Raw genomic sequence first — 10,560 nt, forward strand, 5'->3', positions numbered from 1 at the left:
TAAAATTTATTTTTATATTATTTGTTTTTATATTATTTATTTTTATATTATTTATTATTATACGGAGAATGTATACAGAGAAAAAAAGATTTCTTTGGATTTAGTATTCCTATTTATTTGATTAAAATTTGTTTTATTGAAATAACATACGCTTGTTAAGTATTATTTGTTTGAATAAAAATTTTGTTGTTTCATTCGAGAAACCTCTTTGTTTTGACAAAAATAACATTATTATTTGAAGTAATATCTTTCAATTAAATAATATATTATTTCATTACAATGAATACAAACAACGAAACAAGTTATTTGTTTGAAAATATATTGATAGAAGTTATGGTAGAGTTTATGATAGAGGTCCAAGCAAGGTCTTACTTTACAACTTTATCAATAAATGTAATAGCATTAGATTTATTATCTTTGATTACGATTTTTTCTCTTGTTTTTATTGTTTGTCCAAGAAACAATACATCACTCGATTCCGCATAAGTATAAGTTTTTCAATGTACTACGTAATTTGTATATTTCAGAACTTCTTCATATTAAGCAAAACTTATTATACTATTTTCCATGGATTGTTCTATTATTATGTCTAAATATTTATGTTAAATTTGAGCATATTCTCTTATTGATTTAGAAATTATTTGATTTTTGTTTGTTTTGATTCTTATGTAAAATCGCATTTTATACTTATTTGCAAATTTGATGAGAAAGTAGCATTACGAATTAAATAAAATTTTTTGCATATATCAATAAAACTAATAACTTTAATGGAGATTTTACACGGACAATAATAAAGTGTCAAGTTTCAGCAAATATAAATATAATGTATAAATTGATGGATTAAGATAAAATATCTAGATCTGGACTTTGTCGTTCGGGAACATCAATATCCCCTACCATGTACAGAGTGCGATACTGATAACAGAGAATTAAAAAATCCGGATCATCGCATAATATTATCAGGATTTGTTGGTGCTGACAGTATACTTAGTGATCGAATAAAGTCCATAATATATATAAAACTGACTTAAAACATTGTCAATAATTTTGATCTAAGATCGTCAAAATATTAAATACTAATCAGTATTATTGATTGCGTAAGATATTACGCATAATAGATATTTGTAGAAAATATCTCATAATAGATATTTTTGTAGAAAAGTTTCTTTGGATCTATTCATTCGTTTAAAAGTTATTTACTTGAAATTTACAGTAAAATATAATTATTGCGTCGTATAAACCATCCTAAGTCAAAGTCATAGAAGTAGTAAGCATAGACTGCGCGTTTCTGTGAAGTGTCGATTTAGAATGAGGTTGAGTCATATCACTCTCTCTTTTTCTAAAGTATCAAGTCGAAAAGAAATGCTGATTCAATTCTTTCTAATGGAGCACAGATATTAAGCTTAGGGAATGTACAGTCTATTTTTATTACGTCTATGACTAAATCGTTTTATTCTTTGTAGTTGGTTTCAAAGTATATTCATGATTAAAACTTTTGATTACTGAAACAAAAAAGAATTTAGGAAATTTGTGTGTGTGTGTGTGATTTTTAAATTTTAATAATTTTTATACTTAGAGTATAGTCCAAATATCCTTAATTGAGGAAAATGACAATTATTGACAATCCGTTAATTGCCCGAAAACAAGTGGCTAATTAGTATTATCTTCATTAGATCACGCAATCGTAGTTAAATTACTATTTGTAGTTTTTATTGATGATTGTTATAATTGAATATACGAGAAAATAAAATATGAGCAATAGTTTGTATACACTCTACACAATAAACGCTTATATTCTATAGAATGTAAACTAATTATCACTGACACTCATCATTATCGTTACAATTTCCATTGTGCTACAAATGAGATAACGTCTGATAACAAAATTTAGAGACAATGCAGTGTTTAAAAATCATTGACGTTTTAAATATGTTCTAGGTATTGAGACGTTTCTTTCGTGTTATTATTGTGATGTGTTACCACTTATCAAATTATAACACGTATATAAGATTTGCAAAATAGTAAGTTGATAGAATGTTAGAAAAGGAACATTCCATCTTATACATAATTTGTAAATATTTCCCCATATTTGTATTATTCATATCTGTTGATATCTGTGTATCTGTATTATTCAAGTTATCGTTACAAGCATTTTTAACGCTTACCGTATCTGGGAACACGGTACCCAAAAAAGAGTTTGCTAAATTCTGAGAGTTGTCAGAAATCACGAACACGCCTCGAAGATATCGGGCAATATTTATTCACTCGGTGAACATGAACCCGGGGGAACCACCTCGAACCCGCGATCGCGACTGTTCGGCGCTGACTGTGTTCAGGTCGATGCCGCAACAGGTGTCTGTTGCAGCGACCGCGATTGCTACACGTCTGCGTGCATACGTCCGCACGCGCCTGCCTTCACTCGACGCGATCACACTTATGAAGGTGAGTAGGTATCGACGTCACAAGGCGAACGGCACCGAAAGAATGGTGCACCGGCTTGTTCTCGACGATAGTAAATTTCCAACCGCCCCACCATCGGATCACTCGCGCCAGCTACCTTCGTCGTCGCCGCGACGTTGTTCGGCGGAGCTGATATACGTGCGGTCCTGTCTCCGTTCAGAAACTTGATAGACAGGCTCTCACACCCGAGGTGCAGTTTCCCCTCCTGGTCCTCGCGCAGAAAAAAACATTGAAATATATCTAAAAATTTAGATAGATTCTGAAAATAATTTTGTTAAGGACGTTCTTCGAAAAATCTATAATATTTTCTTTAGATCTTTCTGAAACTTACAGAAAAAGCTTGTCTTAGAGTCTTGAACTTGTTTTAGTGCTTTAAAACTCAATACCCAGAGCGGGATCATTTTTGCGCTTCTACGCATAAGAGGTGGAGCGAAAGAGCGGAATGGTACTTAACTAATATTTTCTGTGTATGAGGGCGATTGCGTGGACGTGAGTAAACTTTAGGTCGAGCACAGGTGCAAAAATGATCCCGTTCCGGGTATTGAGTTTTAAAGTACATGTTTAGTACATTAAAACAAGCTTTTTCTGCAAGTTTTAGAAAAATCTAAAGAAAATGGATTTTTCGGAGAACGTCCTTAATCCATCAAAATTTTTGAAGAAAACTCAAACATGATGAGCAATATTTAAAAAAAAATTGATACTATTTTAGCGATCAGTGTGCGTCCTACATAATTATTTTGGTAGTCTAACAAAATTTATTTTTAAATTTATATCTAGAAAAATTTTTAGATTTTAAACAGCAAAACTTTCTTTGTACACGCAATTATGTTTCAACATCGCGACCGGACGCAGTCACGTATTCGACACATTAAGCGTCCATCACTACCACCATCATAGAATGAGGTTCATGCGGTCGGTGCGATGCGATTGCATCGTGCTCTGGCGACGATGTACCGCCGAATCTGAGCGTGTGCGCGGTGCTTCGTGAGCAAACGCTGTCTCTTGGAGAACGCCTCCACGTCGTTGTAACGCGTCCCCAATACTCTTTTCTAAACGTTTCCCGAAGGATGGACGATATTAAGGATGTATTACACATATTTTCAAAACAATGAAAAAGTTATGAAAAAATTACAGATTATTCTAAGATCGCATTTAAAAATAATACAACAAATTTAACGATGGTTCACAAATTGAGGATGTTCTGGCTATGCAGACCCAGGCAAAAGTTACTCAAATTTGAAACTGATGAAATTCTATAAATTAAAACTTTTATAAATTAAAATATGCGCCGTATGTGCTCGTATCGTGTATAGGACCTAAATAATGTTAATTAATTATATATAGAAATATTTGGCATTATACAAATGAATATATTTGTATTGTAATCGTCGGTATAAAACTTTTGGACGTAAATTTTCCATGAAATCAACCATAAGAAACGAAACAGTTTATTAATAACATTTGATGCATATTAATAATATTTGATGTATATCAGACATTAAATATTATTAATACTACAAATATCACAAATATTATTAGTACGTGGTACTTAAAAATCAAAAAAATATGTAAACTACTTTCGTATTATCGACACTATTGTCACGTTTTGAGTCACGTTAGTAGTCACAGTCGAGTGTGTGGTTATATAGTCCATTCGGAATTTTGTGTTGCTTTATCGTTAATATCTTGATAATGGGTTAATAAATTGATATGAATTTTTTTTAGAAACGTTCCTCACAAAGTATTTTATTTACTCACAAAATTTTAGAATATTGGCAATGTTGCTTCTTTATAATTTTGTTGAGATAAATGGGAATATGCTGCTGCCCGGTGGTAATAAATCGCTGAAATCGCTGAAAATCGATAAAATCTATATCAATTAACTCATTTCCGTATAAATTGTACTAAAATGGGTTAATTGATATAGATTTCAGCGATTTATTTCCACCAGGGATACTCCATAAGAACTCATATAAAATTAAATTGGATAACTCGTGAACTATAGATAGAGAATCGACTTCAGGTTTTACATACGTCTTCAGATAATAAATAGAAGCAATTTATTAAATTTTCGAGCTATTGTCAATGTTAGAACATTAGCACCAGTATATCCTTAAAATTATTTCAATTAGAAATAGTATTTTTTTCATCTGTGTTATAATAGAAATATATAGAACTGTATTATAAAGTAATGACAAAAATCTCAATTTTTTATACGAGTACTCTTAAAATATTTGAGATATGATTTATGTAAAGTTATATTGTGATACAGAGATTAGTTGTTGTGTAAATATACAAAATATTTATTTTTTGTAAATCTTTAAATAATTTTTGAATCGCAATGAAACTTTACATAATTCATTTTGAACTTAAAGAATTTATACAAAAAATTAAATATTCGTTATTGTTTTTAAAATTTTAAATTATAACAATAAGTATAATGATAAATCAATTAAATAAATAATAAAAACGTGTTATTTGAGAAAAATTGATTGCTATAAACACAACTTTCATATGTATGTAGCGTATTTAAAACGTAAATATTAACATGTTTGTAAAAAATAGGTACAAAATACATCCTTTAGGATACAGACATAATAGAGGAAACAGAAAATTAAAGAATTTTAATCTATTAGAAATCGAATACACCGGAATACATATAATAGTTTCTAATAAGTTAAAATCGTTATTCCTTATTCTTTCTATTGTATTCCTTATATTCTTTCTATTGTATCTGCATCCTGTAATACTTTCTAGATACGTATTATGGAATTGTTCGGAATAAATTTCGATCGGAATTATTTCATTCTTCCAGAAAACATAATAAAAATCTAGAGAACAATAATAATTCCGCGATCGGAATCTATTACAAATAATTCCACAATACGCATCCTCGATTTAAATTATACTAAATGTTAACTTTTAGTCTACTAAAAGACGACAAATGTCCTAACTATAATCAGCTGTCACTGTTGTCAGTTAGTCAATGTAGTTGACTTTGGCTGTGTTCCAAAATTGATTGCCAGTACTAAAAATCTATAGTGCACGTAACTGTAGCATTTTCAGTGCTGGCAGTAAATTTGGAACACAGTCTTTGTGTGAACTAATAAGCCAACGGACACAGATCAAAAACTTTTAACGATTTTGGACTAGTGTCATCCATGAAATCAAGCATCGCGCGCTACGACAAAACAACAATGAAGTGAGGAGTAGGAATGATAATGGGCGTGAATATCGACACATTTCAATTTCAAACCAAAAAACACCGATCTTGGACAGCTCTGATCTAACCTTAGTTTAATAGTCGATTAAATATTTTCTTAAAAGTCGACTTAAAGTCGACTTTCAGAAAGAATATAAGGAATACAATAGAAAGAATAAGGAATAACGATTTTAACTTATTAGAAACTATTATATGTATTCCGGTGTATTCGATTTCTAATAGATTAAAATTCTTTAATTTTCTGTTTCCTCTATTATGTCTGTATCCTAAAGGATGTATTTTGTACCTATTTTTTACAAACATGTTAATATTTACGTTTTAAATACGCTACATATGAAAGTTGTGTTTATAGCAATGTATTTTTCTCAAATAACACGTTTTTATTATTTATTTAATTGATTTATCATTATACTTATTGTTATAATTTAAAATTTTAAAAACAATAACGAATATTCAATTTTTTGTATAAATACTTTAAGTTCAAAATGAGTTATGTAAAGTTTCATTGCGATTCAAAAAATCGACTTTCAAAGAAAAAATGTCGACTACCAGTTGATAAACAGTCAGGCGTGCTGTATATATAATTTATAAGCATATTAATGTTTTGCTTTTTTTTACTAATATTCTTGCGGCATGAGGCTATAATAAAACTACGTTTTATTTGGCCCGCTATTAACTTGAAAAATTACGAGCGCCTTTGTGTCGCGATGTACACGCGTAGAATGACATATATCAGAAGTTCATCTTGAGAATTTATAGCCTGCATTCAGCGCTCTAAATGGCATCGTTCAATTTAGAGATCCGTTTATCTAATATTAAAATCATATCCAATCTTGAGTCACGAGTTTATAAGTTTATTATTTATTATGTGTTTATTTTCGACTACAGACTTCAAAAATCTCACTGTTTACGCACGTCGAATTTTAATTCGAGAGATGTAAAGAGATTGTAAAGAGACTGTAAAGAAAATCGTACTAAATTTGTCATGCGTATGTACTTCAAGAGAAATCGTAATGTAACTTGTGACTTCAAGGTCAGTTTAAATGTCTGGCAAGCTGAACACCGACGTAATCGTTCTTCATCTTGCTATATAATCATATACGATTCTCCGTAACGGAAAATTCAGTCTGATCCGCACAAAAGTGGAAATTTTCTAGCCTCGACACTGTAAATAATAGGTAACTAATTCTTCTTGTGCGCCTCTCTGTCACGCTTTTACTGTGACATGAATTGCATCGCGAGCGCAAGCGAAACGAGACATCGCTGCGCTTCGTTAATTCAGCAGTGATCGAAATTTCGCTTGACGTGGAATATTTATTGAATCATCGTGACAAATAAAGAAGAATAAAATTAAGGATGTATGTGTCGCATCTAAAAACAATACTAACAATATAAAAATTTCATAGATTGTTTTATCATTAACTATACTTCCATAAAATTTGAACACAATTCTTTTATTGGTTTAAAAATTATTAAATTTTTTTTAGTAGCTAATGGCTTAGGACTACGGAATACAAGAGTTTCGGGTTCGACTGCCGGTCGAGATAATATTTTTCGCAATAAATTTATTTACAGTTTTTCAGCACATTAACATCTTACTAATACTCGTATGATGCCGTATATCAGAATAGTCAATTAATTTAATTCGTATTATTCCAGTAGTTTAATTGCGTTTATAAGTCCGGTAAACCAAATTCAGCGCGCAGTTTGAAAGACTACAATAATGTATATATGCAAGTTATAGCATATATATAATTCACATTAAAAATTATTTAAAGCATTAAAAGATCTAGCTTCGACCGGCATAAGCTTCTAGTTTATCGATTTTTTTTCTTAATTCTAATGCAAAATGGTTTCTTGTAATACTTATTTGCAAATTTGATGAGATAGCAACATTAAGAATAATGAGAGAGAGAGAGAGAGAGATTTCAGCGTAGTTTACTAGAATTATATATATCCTATATATAATTAATCACATCAAAATATTTAAGCACTAAAATCCGCTTTAAACATAATAACATTTTTCTTACATAAGATTTATTCTCATCGATCCAATCTTGAATTATAATTAAGAATTTAGGGTCACTTTATGATTCGCGGATTAGCTTAAACGGCTGATTAATCCATTGAAATTGGCGAATCGCATTTATCATTTCGTTTGACAGTAGATGTGATTGGCTAATTCCAATGAACTAATCGGCTGATTAAGTTAATCGACGAAAAGCTAATTAAAATTTTATCTAAGACATTAATTAAAATCGGAATAATCGCATCGAATGAAAGATACGGATTTGATGCGATTGTTCCGGTTTTTATTTTTTTTGTAGAAGATAAAGAGCAAAAAGGTTTGTAATTTTTTAATTATCTATACCCCTATAGCACAAAAATTGCAGCAACACTGCTACAACATTGCATGATTATAGCAATATTGCAGAGATTTTGCAGCGATATTGCTGCAAATTCTGGGCTGTATAAGTATCGATTAAATATTTAATTATTATGTATATGAAGATATTTTTATCCATAAAAACTATTTACTGCGCTAACTACCAATGTTTTTTTAAATTTAAATTAAGTATGCATATATCGGAAGTCATTGTTGCCTGAGAATTGTTATAATGTGGGAATATGATATTTTCTTTTGTAGGAATATACATTTCTTTTGTGTCACTTCCGTTCAAACTGTATAAATCTGTTATTCTCTAACGAGGATTCATTATACCGCAACGGCATCATGCACAGTTCTGGTGGCGTTATCTGTCGACAAATGCGAGTACTGCTTTCACATTGAACATCGAACTTGATCGTATCATTTGATTCGATTTCCACTTTTCGAATTCGATCATTCGAAATTTTTGAACAAAACACGCCAAACTCATAGTAACGATTCGAAATGATATATAACATAAATTGCAAAATTTCTGCAGTCAATTGATATTCTTTATTTTTAAAAATAGGACTTCGTGTTACATAAAATGACTATAAAGCAAAATGGCAACATATGCATATTTAAGTATTTTAAAGAAACTCATTGCAAACTTGATGCCTGTTACATTATATGTTTCCTTAAATATGACAATATATTCTGTTCATATATGTTTCAAACATTGTATGTATAGGGTCATTAATTATATGTATGTGTGGCTTAAATATCGATGTATGTACAGAATGTCTCAAAATTCGCGACTCATAATATAGCAAAAAAGTTTTCGAAAAATTAAGTAAAAAATTATTTATAAATTTTTATTTTAAGCTATAGTTTCTGTAATATAAGATTTAAATATGGCTAATTACAGATTACATTTACATGGTCATTTATGAGTATTAATGAACGCGCATTCTCTGTACATGTATATTCTCATAAGCACCTAAATCTACTCGTATATGTGACTTTTATAGAAATCTAGTACTGGCTAATATTGAAAGACAGTAATTAATTATTTATTTTAAATATCAAAAGCATTGTTTAGTATTTTTTTGTGCTTCAAATAAGTAATTAATTACTATCTTTTAGTAAAAATTAGCCAGTGGAGATATCTGTAAAGGAAGCTATTAATGACAGTGAATCTGTTTTTTATTCCTGTAGTATTAGACTGTATTTTTTTCTCTCTCTTTAGTCAAATATCAAATATACATACCTATTTACTTTAAATTCCAAAAGTGTACATACACTTGTTCAGCTATAAAAACATACCTGATAATAACTTTTATACATTCAAGAGCATTCGACGAACTTCGATTATCTAGTCGGCGATTATTTCAATCGAATTGCTTGCAGCAAAATTTCTAACTCTATAATTCGTTGAATCTAATTCTTCTTTGTCATGTGTCAAACTTAAAAAATTGACAATTATATCCATTTGAAATACTGCATGTACTGTTTAATGAGTTAATTGCCTAGCATTACCTGCATTATTTTATTAACGTAAATAGAATAGAATTATTAATCTTTTTATTGTTTACGGAAACAAAGATTAAAACAAAGATTAAACCAAGGACGACGAATTATACAGAAATTTTACTTTAATGTATTCACTGCCACGTCATACGTGTCATTTATACATGTATGGCACTCCTTTCCAAAAATGTTCCGTCATTCAAATATTCAAATACGAATGACACCAAATTCTTTTGCGAAATCTTATCATTCAATGATGTTTTATAAGGAAAATAATGAAAGGAAATTCGAATTCCAGTAAAGCTATATCCAGTTTACATGATATTGAGTATTATTTATGTATGAATGATGTATCAATCAACGTGCCTTGAATTAATCATCGATTAAGTTAATCGAAATTTAGACAAAGTTATTTCAAGGATAATTTCTAGCTGTATTTCGTACAGTAAGTACAGAAATTAACATTACTGTATATTGCAATAGCATTACTGTAATATTGCTGAAACGTTGGAATATTGCTGTAATGATATATGTATATTGTACGGGATAATTTGTCGCCCTTAATTTAATTTTTTCTGTGTGTAACAATAAAAGATATATTTTTCGATAAAAATCCTATATGTTATTTGCATGAGATAAATATCCTATCCTGTTCTGGAAATCTATTAAATTCACATATGGTCTAATTTTTTTATGATTGAATGCTGCATAAATTGTTTTACAATTAAACAAGAATTGCTTATCTTTATGTCTAAAATATATGTAGAACATCAACGTTTATTTATAAATTATAAATTATTAAAGAGAACAATACAAATTGAAATACATTTTTGGAATTTAAAATACATCTTACTCAAATAATTACGTAAAAAAATTATTCGAGTAATATATAACATTGTAGAATTAACTAAGAATTAGCTAATTATAAAATTAACTGAAATTTGATCGAAGCTATTCTGCTCCAGTATTTTGGCATTGG

At 29.7% G+C, this 10,560-nt stretch overlaps 1 protein-coding gene across 1 annotated transcript in view; it reads right to left on the bottom strand.

The window, feature by feature from the left end:
• The window catches only part of LOC108720806 (SEC14-like protein 2), a 19,936-nt gene extending 17,350 nt beyond the window's left edge, over positions 1 to 2,586 (bottom strand). The window contains exon 1 of the mRNA XM_018445012.1: positions 2,166 to 2,586. The gene's annotated coding sequence lies outside the window, so the exon portion shown is untranslated. The remainder of the gene's footprint in view (positions 1 to 2,165) is intronic.
• Positions 2,587 to 10,560: the final 7,974 nt, after the last annotated feature.

This window comes from Mycetomoellerius zeteki, unplaced genomic scaffold (assembly GCF_001594055.1).
Source record: "Mycetomoellerius zeteki isolate Tzet28-1 unplaced genomic scaffold, Tzet1.0 scaffold155, whole genome shotgun sequence".
NCBI lineage: Eukaryota > Metazoa > Arthropoda > Insecta > Hymenoptera > Formicidae > Mycetomoellerius > Mycetomoellerius zeteki.